The 11,253-nt window shown below is 41.3% G+C and overlaps 1 non-coding gene across 1 annotated transcript; it reads left to right on the top strand.

Moving 5' to 3' along the window:
* The first annotated feature begins 5,911 nt into the window (after window positions 1–5,911).
* Window positions 5,912–6,019, top strand: LOC130951504 (small nucleolar RNA R71). The gene has a single exon (XR_009073992.1). It is a non-coding gene; the product is annotated as a small nucleolar RNA R71 (small nucleolar RNA).
* Window positions 6,020–11,253: the final 5,234 nt, after the last annotated feature.

Raw genomic sequence — 11,253 nt, 5'->3', positions numbered from 1 at the left:
CAAGCTCGTGTAGGGTTTCACTGTTGTCAGCAGCTACCTCCCATCCGCGCAGTGAAAGCTAATGCACGCACTCTGTCACAGTGCTGCCAATCACCGGTTTGGTTCCCTCCCCTACCGGAATAGAATCACTCTTTTGCGTCTGTCACTAACGCCCAGTAGGTTACAGGTTTGAAGCACGTCACAGTCATTCAGTCATTGAATCCTACTCAGAATACCATAGACAAGGTTAGACCTTCCGGATTCTCTTGAATGCTGCCATCAGTTCTTGCCTATACCACGAAGACTCTGATCTCACGGAATGGCTGGCTCGTTTGTCAGGCGAGCACTCGGTTGTCAGGCGATCAACCATGCATCGTGCAATCAGGAATCCAAGAGATATTCACTAAGCCTCAGATGCTTGTAGAACAAGAATGGTTGTCAGTCACCTTGTTCATGAGTGAGAATGGTGATGGGCGTCAATCATCACCTTCATCATGTTGAAGAACAAGTGATATCTTGGATAAAGAACAAGCGGAATTGAATGGAAGAACAATAGTAATTGCATTAATACTCGAGGTACAGCAGAGCTCCACACCTTAATCTATGGTGTGTAGAAACTCCACCGTTGAAAATACATAAGAACAGGGTCTAGGCATGGCCGAATGGCCAGCCTCCCAAAGGTCTAAGATAGCATAAAACAAAGATAGCTACCAAAGGTCTCTCTAAATACAATAGTAAAAGGTCCTACTTATAGAAACTAGTACATAGATGAGTAAATGACATAAAAATCCACTTTCGGGCCCACTTGGTGTGTGCTTGGGCTGAGCAATGAAGCTTTTTCGTGTAGAGACTCTCCTTGGAGTTAAACGCCAGCTTTAGTGCCAGTTTGGGCGTTTAACTCCCAATTAGGTGCCAGTTCCGGCGTTTAACGCTGGAATTTCTTGAGGTGACTTTGAACGCCGGTTTGGGCCATCAAATCTTGGGCAAAGTATGGACTATTATATATTGCTGGAAAGCCCAGGATGTCTACTTTCCAACGCCGTTGAGAGCGCGCCAATTGGGCTTCTGTAGCTCCAGAAAATCCACTTCGAGTGCAGGGAGGTCAGAATCCAACAGCATCTGCAGTCCTTTTGAGTCTCTGAATCAGATTTTTGCTCAGGTCCCTCAATTTCAGCCAGAAAATACCTGAAATCACAGAAAAACACACAAACTCATAGTAAAGTCCAGAAAAGTGAATTTTAACTAAAAACTAATAAAAACATAATAAAAACTCAACTAAAACTACCAAAAACATACTAAAAACAATGCCAAAAAGCATACAAATTATCCGCTCATCACAACACCAAACTTAAATTGTTGCTTGTCCCCAAGCAACTGAAGATCAAATAAGATAAAAAGAAGAGAATATGCAATGAACTCCAAAAACATCTATGAAGATTAGTATTAATTAGATGAGCGGGGCTTTTATCTTTTTGCCTCTGAATAGTTTTGGCATCTCACTCTATCCCTTGTAATTCAGAATGATTGGCTTCTTTAGGAACTCAGAATCCAGATAGTGTTAATGATTCTCTTAGTAAAGTATGATGATTCTTGAACATAGCTTTTTCTTGAGTCTTGGCCGTGGCCCAAAGCACTCTGTCTTCCAGTATTACCACCGGATACATACATGCCACAGACACATAATTGGGTGAACCTTTTTAGATTGTGACTCAGCTTTGCTAAAGTCCCCAATTAGAGGTGTTCAGGGTTCTTAAGCACACTCTTATTTGCTTTGGGTCACAACTCTTATTCTTTCTTTTTCTTTCTCTTTTCTTTTTCTTTTTTTTTTCGGATTTTTTTTTTTCGTTTGCTTTTTCTCTTTTTTTTTTTTTTTTTTTTTTTTTTGCTTCAAGAATCATTTTTAATGATTTTTCAGATCCTCAGTAACATGTCTCCTTTTTCATCATTCTTTCAAGAGCCAACATTCATGAACCACAACTTCAAAAGACATATGCACTGTTCAAGCATACATTCAGAGAACAAAAGTGTTGCCACCACATCAAAATAATTAAACTATTATAAAATTCAGAATTCATGCAATTCTTTCCTTTTCAATTAAGCACGTTTTTATTCAAGAAAGGTGATGGATTCATAGGACATTCATAACTTTAAGGCATAGACACTAAGACACTAATGATCACAAGACACAAACATGGACACACATAAAGCATAAAAATCGAAAAACAGAAGAATAAAGAACAAGGAAATCAAGGAACGGGTCCACCTTAGTGATGGCGGCTCTTTCTTGCTCTTGAAGATCCTATGGAGTGCTTGAGCTCCTCAATGTCTCTTCCTTGTCTTTGTTGCTCCTCCCTCATGATTCTTTGGTCTTCTCTAATTTCATGGAGGAGAATGGAGTGTTCTTGATGCTCCACCCTTAGTTGTCCCATGTTGGAACTCAACTCTCCTAGGGAGGTGTTTAATTGCTCCCAATAATTTTGTGGAGGAAAGTGCATCCCTTGAGGAATCTCAGGGATCTCATGGTGAGAGGGGTCTCTTGTGTACTCCATCCTTTTCTTGGTGATGGGCTTGTCCTCATCAATGGGGGTATCTCCCTCTATGTCAACTCCAACTGAATAACAGAGGTGACAGATGAGATGAGGAAAGGCTAACCTTGCCAAAGTGGAGGTCTTGTCCGCCACCTTGTAGAGCTCTTGGGCTATAACCTCATGAACTTCTATTTCTTCTCCAATCATGATGCTATGGATCATGATGGCCCGGTCTATGGTAACTTCGGACCGGTTGCTAGTGGGAATGATTGAGCGTTGTATGAACTCTAACCATCCTCTAGCCACGGGCTTGAGGTCATGCCTTCTCAATTGAACCGGCTTTCCTCTTGAATCTTGCTTCCATTGTGCGCCCTCTTCACATATGGTTGTGAGGACTTGGTCCAACCTTTGATCAAAGTTGACCCTTCTAGTGTAAGGATGCTCATCTCCTTGCATCATAGGCAAGTTGAACGCCACCCTCACACTCTCCGGACTAAAATCCAAGTATTTCCCCCGAACCATAGTAAGATAATTCTTTGGATTCGGGTTCACACTTTGGTCATGGTTCTTGGTGATCCATGCGTTGGCATAGAACTCTTGAACCATCAAGATTCCGATTTGTTGAATGGGGTTGGTAAGCACTTCCCAACCTCTTCTTCGGATCTCATGGCGGATCTCCGGATATTCACCCTTTTTGAGTGAAAAGGGGACTTCGGGGATCACCTTCTTCAAGGCCACAACTTCATAGAAGTGGACTTGATGCACCCTTGAGAGGAATCTATCCATCTCCCATGACTCGGAGGTGGAAGCCTTTGCCTTCCCTTTCCTCTTTTTAGAGGTTTCTCCGGCCTTGGATGCCATAAATGGTTATGAAAAAGCAACGCTTTTACCACACCAAACTTAAAATGTTTGCTCGTCCTCGAGCAAAAGAAGAAAGAAGAAAGTAGAAGAAGAAGAAATGAGGAAGAGGGGGAAGGTGGTGTGTTCGGCCAAGAAGGGAAAGAAGGGGTGTTTAGGTTGTGTGAAAATGAAGGGTTGAAGAAGGGTATATATAGGAGCGAGGGGGGGTAATGGTTCGGCCATGATGGGAGGGTTTGGGAGGGAAAGTGGTTTGAATTTGAAGGGTGAGGTTGGTGGGGATTTATGAAGGATGGATGTGAGTGGTGAAGAGAAAGATGGGATTTGATAGGTGAAGGGTTTTTGGGGAAGAGGTATTGAGGTGATTGGTGAATGGGGGAAGAAGAGAGAGAGTGATGGTGGGGTCCTGTGGGGTCCACAGATCCTGTGGTGTCAAGGAAAAGTCATCCCTGCACCAAATGTTGCTCAAAATCACGTTTTGAGGTATTTCTGGCGTTAAACGCCGGGCTGGTGCCCATTCCTGGCGTTTAATGCCAGGTTGTTGCCCTTTACTGGCGTTTAACGCCAGTCTGGTGCCCCTTTCTGGCGTTAAACGCCCAGAATGGTGCCAGACTGGGCGTTAAACGCCCAACAGCTAGCATTACTGGCGTTTGAACGCCAGCTTCTTCTCCTCCAGGGTGTGCTGTTTTTCTTCCTGTTTTTCATTCTGTTTTTGCTTTTTTCATTGTTTTTGTGACTTCTTATGATCATCAACCTACAAAAAAGATAAAATAACAAAAGAAAATGGTTAACTATAAAACATTGGGTTGCCTCCCAACAAGCGCTTCTTTAATGTCATTAGCTTGACAGAGGACTCTCTTGGAGCCTCAGAAATACTCGGAGCCGTGTGGGAACCTCCCAACACCAAACTTAGAGTTTGAATGTGGGGGTTCAACACCAAACTTAGAGTTTGGTTGTGGCCTCCCAACATCAAACTTAGAGTTTGACTGTGGGGGCTCTGCTTGGCTCTGTTTTGAGAGAAGCTCTTCATGCTTCCTCTCCATGATGATAGAGGGATGTCCTTGGGCCTTAAACACCAAGGATTCTCCATTCACTTGAATGAGCAACTCTCCTCTATCAACATCAATCACAGCCTTTGCTGTGGCTAGGAAGGGTCTGCCCAGGATGATGGATTCATCCATGCACTTCCCAGTCTCTAGGACTATGAAGTCAGTAGGGATGTAATGGTCTTCAATCTTCACCAAAACATTCTCTACAAGTCCATGAGCTTGTTTTCTTGAATTGTCTGCCATCTCTAATGAGATTCTTGCAGCTTGCACCTCAAGGATCCCTAATTTCTCCATTACAGAGAGGGGCATGAGGTTTACACTTGACCCTAAGTCACACAAGGCCTTCTTGAAGGTCATGGTGCCTATGGTACAAGGTATAAAAAACTTCCCAGGATCCTGCCTCTTTTGAGGCAGTTTCTGCCTAGACAAGTCATCCAGTTCTTTGGTGAGCAAGGGAGGTTCATCCTCCCAAGTCTCATTTCCAAATAACTTGTCATTCAGTTTCATGATTGCTCCAAGGTATTTAGCAACTTGCTCTTCAGTGACATACTCATCCTCTTCAGAGGAAGAATACTCATCAGAGCTCATGAATGGCAGAAGTAAGTCCAATAGAATCTCTATGGTCTCATTTTGAGCCTCAGATTCCCATTGTTCCTCATTGAGGAACTCAGAGGAGATTGGTACACGCCCACTGAGGTCTTCCTCAGTGGCGTCCTCCTCCTCTCTTTCCTCTCCATATTCGGCCATGTTTATGGCTTTGCACTCTCCTTTTGGATTTTCTTCTGTATTGCTTGGGAGAGTGCTAGGAGGGAGTTCAGTAATTTTCTTGCTCAGCTGACCCACTTGTCCTTCCAAATTTCTGATGGAGGACCTTGTTTCATTCATGAAACTTTGAGTGGTCTTTATTAGATCAGAGACCATTGTTGCTAAGTCAGAAGTATTCTGCTTAGAACTCTCTGTCTGTTGCTGAGAAGATGATGGAAAAGGCTTAAACCTGTTTCTTCCACCATTATTGTTATTGAAACCTTGTTGAGGTCTCTCTTGAGTCTTCCATGAGAAATTTGGGTGATTTCTCCATGAAGAATTATAGGTGTTTCCATAGGGTTCTCCTAGGTAATTCACCTCTTCCATGGAAGGGTTCTCAGGATCATAAGCTTCTTCCTCAGATGAAGCATCCTTTGTACTGTTTGGTGCATTTTGCATTCCAGACAGACTTTGAGAAATCAAATTGACTTGTTGAGTCAATATCTTGTTCTGAGCCAATATGGCATTCAGAGTGTCAATCTCAAGAACTCCTTTCTTCTGACTAGTCCCCTTGTTCACAGGATTCCTTTCAGAAGTGTACATGAATTGGTTATTTGCAACCATTTCAATCAATTCTTGAGCTTCTGCAGGCGTCTTCTTCAGATGAAGAGATCCTCCAGCAGAGCTATCCAAAGACATCTTGGATAGTTCAGAGAGACCATCATAGAAAATACCTATGATGCTCCATTCAGAAAGCATGTCTGAAGGACATCTTCTGATTAATTGTTTGTATCTTTCCCAAGCTTCATAGAGGGATTCTCCATCCTTCTGTCTGAAGGTTTGGACTTCCACTCTAAGCTTACTCCATCTTTGTGGTGGAAAGAACTTTGCCAAGAAGGCATTGACTAGCTTTTCCCAAGAGTCCAGGCTTTCTTTAGGTTGAGAATCCAACCATATTCTAGCTCTGTCTCTTACAGCAAAAGGGAATAGCATCAGTCTGTAGACCTCAGGGTTAACCCCATTGGTCTTGACTGTGTCACAGATTTGCAAGAATTCAGCTAAGAACTGATGAGGATCTTCCATTGGAAGTCCATGGAACTTGCAATTCTGTTGCATTAGAGAAACTAATTGAGGCTTAAGCTCAAAGTTGTTTGCTCCAATGGCAGGGATAGAGATGCTTCTCCCATAAAAATCAGGAGTAGGTGCAGTGAAGTCACCCAGCACCTTCCTTGCATTGTTGGCATTGTTGTTGTTTTCGGCTGCCATGTGTTCTTCTTCTTTGAAGAATTCGGTCAGGTCCTCTAAAGAGAGTTGTGCTTTAGCTTCTCTTAGCTTTCTCTTCAAGGTCCTTTCAGGTTCAGGATCAGCTTCAACAAGAATGCCTTTGTCTCTGCTCTTGCTCATATGAAAGAGAGGAGAAAAAGAAAATGTGGAATCCTCTATGTCACAATATAGAGATTCCTTGAAGTGTCAGAGGAAAAAAATAGTAAGAAGAAGGAGAAGAAGAATTCGAACTTTATTAGTTAGAGTTCGAATTGTGCATTAAGAAGGAGTAGTACTCCATAAATAGAAGGATGTGGGAAGGAGGGAAGAAAATTTTCGAAAATTCACTTAAAAGATTTTGAAAACATTTTGAAAAGTTGATTGATAATTTTCGAAAATTAAAAGTGAAAAAGAAATCAAGTGATTTTTGAAAAAGATTTTGAAATTAGAAATTAAAAAGATTTGATTGAAAACTTAATTTGAAAAAGATGTGATTAAAAAGATGTGATTGAGAAGATATGATTTGAAAACAATTTTAAAAGATATGATTTGAAAACAATTTGAAAAGATATGGATTTTAAAAAAAATATTAATGACTTGCCTAACAAGAAAAGATAAGATTCAAACATAAAACCTTTCTTAATAGAAAAGGCAAAAAATGTTCAATCAAATCATTAATTGTTAGTAAGTATCTTTGAAAAAGGAAAGAAATTGATTTTGAAAACATTTGATTGAAAAGATATGATTTGAAAAAGATTTGGTTTTGAAAAACTTTGAAAACTTGAAAAAAAATTGATTTGAAAACAAAATCTTCCCCCTAGCACCATCCTGGCGTTAAACGCCCAGAATGGTATACATTCTGGCGTTTAACGCCAAAAATGCTACCTCTTTGGGCGTTAAACGCCCAACCAGGTACCCTGGCTGGCGTTTAAACGCCAGTCTGCCTTCTTCACTGGGCATTTTTGAATGCTCAGCTTTTTCTGTATAATTCCTCTGCAGTATGTTCTGAATCTTCAATTCTTTGTATTATTGACTTGAAAAGACACAAATTAAAAATATTTTTGAATTTTCAAAATGCAATAAGAATCAAATAACAATGCATGCAAGACACCAAACTTAGCAGTTTGTGTACTACTGCCACTATATGAGACACATAAACACTCAAGCCAAAAGAATTCAAAGATCAGAGTAAGAAATCATCAAGAATTACTTGAAGATCCTTAAGACACATGAATGAATGCATGTAATTGACACCAAACTTAAGATGAGACACTAGACTTAAGCAAGAAACAGCAAATATTTTTGGTTTTTATGATTTTGTAATTTTTTTTGTGTTTTTCGAAAATTAAGTGGAAAAAGGTATCAAAATTCTTAATGAGAATTCCAGGAATCAGTGCAATGCTAGTCTAAGACTCCGGTCCAGGAATTAGACATGGCTTCACAGCCAGCCAAGCTTCAAAGAAAGCTTCGGTCCAAAACACTAGACATGACCAAAGGTCAGCCAAGCCTTAGCAGATCACTGCTCCAAAAGCAAAATTGATGAAAATCAACAAGCTCTTGTGGTGATAAGTTGAAACCTCGGTCCAATCAGATTAGACATGGCTTCTCAGCCAGCCAGATTTCAACAAATCATCATGAAACTCTAGAATTCACCTTCAAGAATTTCGAAAAAAAAAATAAATACCTAATCTAAGCAACAAGATGAACCGTCAGTTGTCCAAACTAGAACAATCCCAGGCATTGTTACCAAAAGCTTGCTCAAAACTTGAACAATCCCCGGCAACGGCGCCAAAAACTTGGTGCGCGAAATTGTGAACAATACTTTTTCACAACTCTCATAATCCCCGGTAATGGCTCCAAAAACGTGGTAGCTGAATACCATGGCATTACACAACTTCGCACAACTAACCAGCAAGTGCACTGGGTCGTCCAAGTAATACCTTACGTGAGTAAGGGTCGATCCCACGGAGATTGTTAGCATTGAAGCAAGCTATGGTCATCTTGTAAATCTTAGTCAGGCAAACTCAAATATATATGATGATGAACGAAAATAACATAAAGATAAAGATAGTGATACTTATGTATATCATTGGTGTAAGAGCTTCAGACAAGTGTATGAAGATGCCTTCCCTTCCGTCTCTCTGCTTTCCTACTGCCTTCATCCAATCCTTCTTACTCCTTTCCATGGCAAGCTCGTGTAGGGTTTCACTGTTGTCAGCAGCTACCTCCTATCCGCGCAGTGAAAGCTAATGCACGCACTCTGTCACAGTGCTGCCAATCACCGGTTTGGTTCCCTCCCCTACCGGAATAGAATCACTCTTTTGCGTCTGTCACTAACGCCCAGTAGGTTACAGGTTTGAAGCACGTCACAGTCATTCAGTCATTGAATCCTACTCAGAATACCACAGACAAGGTTAGACCTTCCGGATTCTCTTGAATGCTGCCATCAGTTCTTGCCTATACCACGAAGACTCTGATCTCACGGAATGGCTGGCTCGTTTGTCAGGCGAGCACTCGGTTGTCAGGCGATCAACCATGCATCGTGCAATCAGGAATCCAAGAGATATTCACTAAGCCTCAGATGCTTGTAGAACAAGAATGGTTGTCAGTCACCTTGTTCATGAGTGAGAATGGTGATGGGCGTCAATCATCACCTTCATCATGTTGAAGAACAAGTGATATCTTGGATAAAGAACAAGCGGAATTGAATGGAAGAACAATAGTAATTGCATTAATACTCGAGGTACAGCAGAGCTCCACACCTTAATCTATGGTGTGTAGAAACTCCACCGTTGAAAATACATAAGAACAGGGTCTAGGCATGGCCGAATGGCCAGCCTCCCAAAGGTCTAAGATAGCATAAAACAAAGATAGCTACCAAAGGTCTCTCTAAATACAATAGTAAAAGGTCCTACTTATAGAAACTAGTACATAGATGAGTAAATGACATAAAAATCCACTTCCGGGCCCACTTGGTGTGTGCTTGGGCTGAGCAATGAAGCTTTTTCGTGTAGAGACTCTCCTTGGAGTTAAACGCCAGCTTTAGTGCCAGTTTGGGCGTTTAACTCCCAATTAGGTGCCAGTTCCGGCGTTTAACGCTGGAATTTCTTGAGGTGACTTTGAACGCCGGTTTGGGCCATCAAATCTTGGGCAAAGTATGGACTATTATATATTGCTGGAAAGCCCAGGATGTCTACTTTCCAACGCCGTTGAGAGCGCGCCAATTGGGCTTCTGTAGCTCCAGAAAATCCACTTCGAGTGCAGGGAGGTCAGAATCCAACAGCATCTGCAGTCCTTTTGAGTCTCTGAATCAGATTTTTGCTCAGGTCCCTCAATTTCAGCCAGAAAATACCTGAAATCACAGAAAAACACACAAACTCATAGTAAAGTCCAGAAAAGTGAATTTTAACTAAAAACTAATAAAAACATAATAAAAACTCAACTAAAACTACCAAAAACATACTAAAAACAATGCCAAAAAGCATACAAATTATCCGCTCATCAACAACGGTGACATCCTACAAAGAGCTTGCCATGGAAGGAGCCTTGCATTATGTTATTGAGTTGAATATTACACTGCAGAAATTCAGAAGACAAAGCATCTCCAAAACCCCAACATATTCTCCATTACTGCACGAAAAGTAATTAATTCACGCTCTCTTATTTTTTCTAATAATTCAAACTGAAAATTTTAATTGATATCCTGACTAAGAATAATAAAATAAACATAGCTTGCTTCAAACCAATAATCTCCGTGGGATCGACCCTTACTCACGTAAGGTATTACTTGGACGACCCAGTGCACTTGCTGGTTAGTGGTACGAAATCACCTTAAGATTTTGAGATTGGGATTAGAATTTCGTGCACCAACCAACCAACCCTCAAGTTCTTCCAACCTTCCATCCCAACCCCAACCAAACCCAAAGGGCAGTCTCAATGCCATCACTCTACGGTTGGGAACTACATTAGAGGAGATACCTCCAAGGATCTTGGAGGACATTCCTAAGGAAGAAGCAATTGTTGAAGCTCCACATGAAGAGGACGAGGTAGGCAAGAGGCATGAGGAGGAAGGAGTAAACCTCAAGGAACCCAAGAGGAAAGCTCTAGTGGATGAGTCCATCCCTATTCCATTCCCTTCCATGGTGAAGAAAGCAAAGAAGACGCCGGAATTCGATATGAACATGCTTCAAGTGTTCAAGAAGGTTGAGGTAACCATACCACTTCTTGATGCTATCCAACAAATTCCAAAGTATGCAAAATTCTTGAAAGACTTGTGTACACACAAGGATAGGATAGGGGAATTGGAGACATTATCCTTTGGAAGTTCAATTTCTTCCTTGATGGAACCTATACCAAAGAAATGTGGTGACCCTGGCCTTGTTCGGTTTCTTGTTGTATTGGTGGACACACTTTTCATGATTGTATGTGTGATCTTGGAGCTTGTGTAAGCATCATGCCGCTTTCTACCTTTATGGGTTGAATTTAGCTCCATTAAAGAGGTCGACAGCGAGGTTTGCCTTAGCCGATAAAAGTGTGATCACGGTAACAGGAATAGCCAAAGATGTACTTGTGGGAATCAAGGATTTGATCTTTCTGGTTGACTTTTACATCCTTGAAATGCCCCCAACAGAAAATAGAAGCTCATCCTCCGTTCTACTTGGTAGGCCTTTCCTTAAAACCTCTAAATTCAAGTTAGATGCCTTCACTGGCACATATTCCTTTGAGGTTGGGAACAAGACTATCAAGTTCAATTTAGAAGAAGCCATGAAACATCCTTCCGAAGAGCATTCCGTTCTCCGATGTGATGTAATTGATGAAGTGGTACCGAAAGT

This window comes from Arachis stenosperma, chromosome 1, assembly GCF_014773155.1.
Source record: "Arachis stenosperma cultivar V10309 chromosome 1, arast.V10309.gnm1.PFL2, whole genome shotgun sequence".
Classification (NCBI taxonomy): Eukaryota; Viridiplantae; Streptophyta; class Magnoliopsida; order Fabales; family Fabaceae; genus Arachis; species Arachis stenosperma.
Note: the sequence above shows the minus strand (reverse complement) of the source record. Positions and strands in the feature narration are given on the sequence as shown.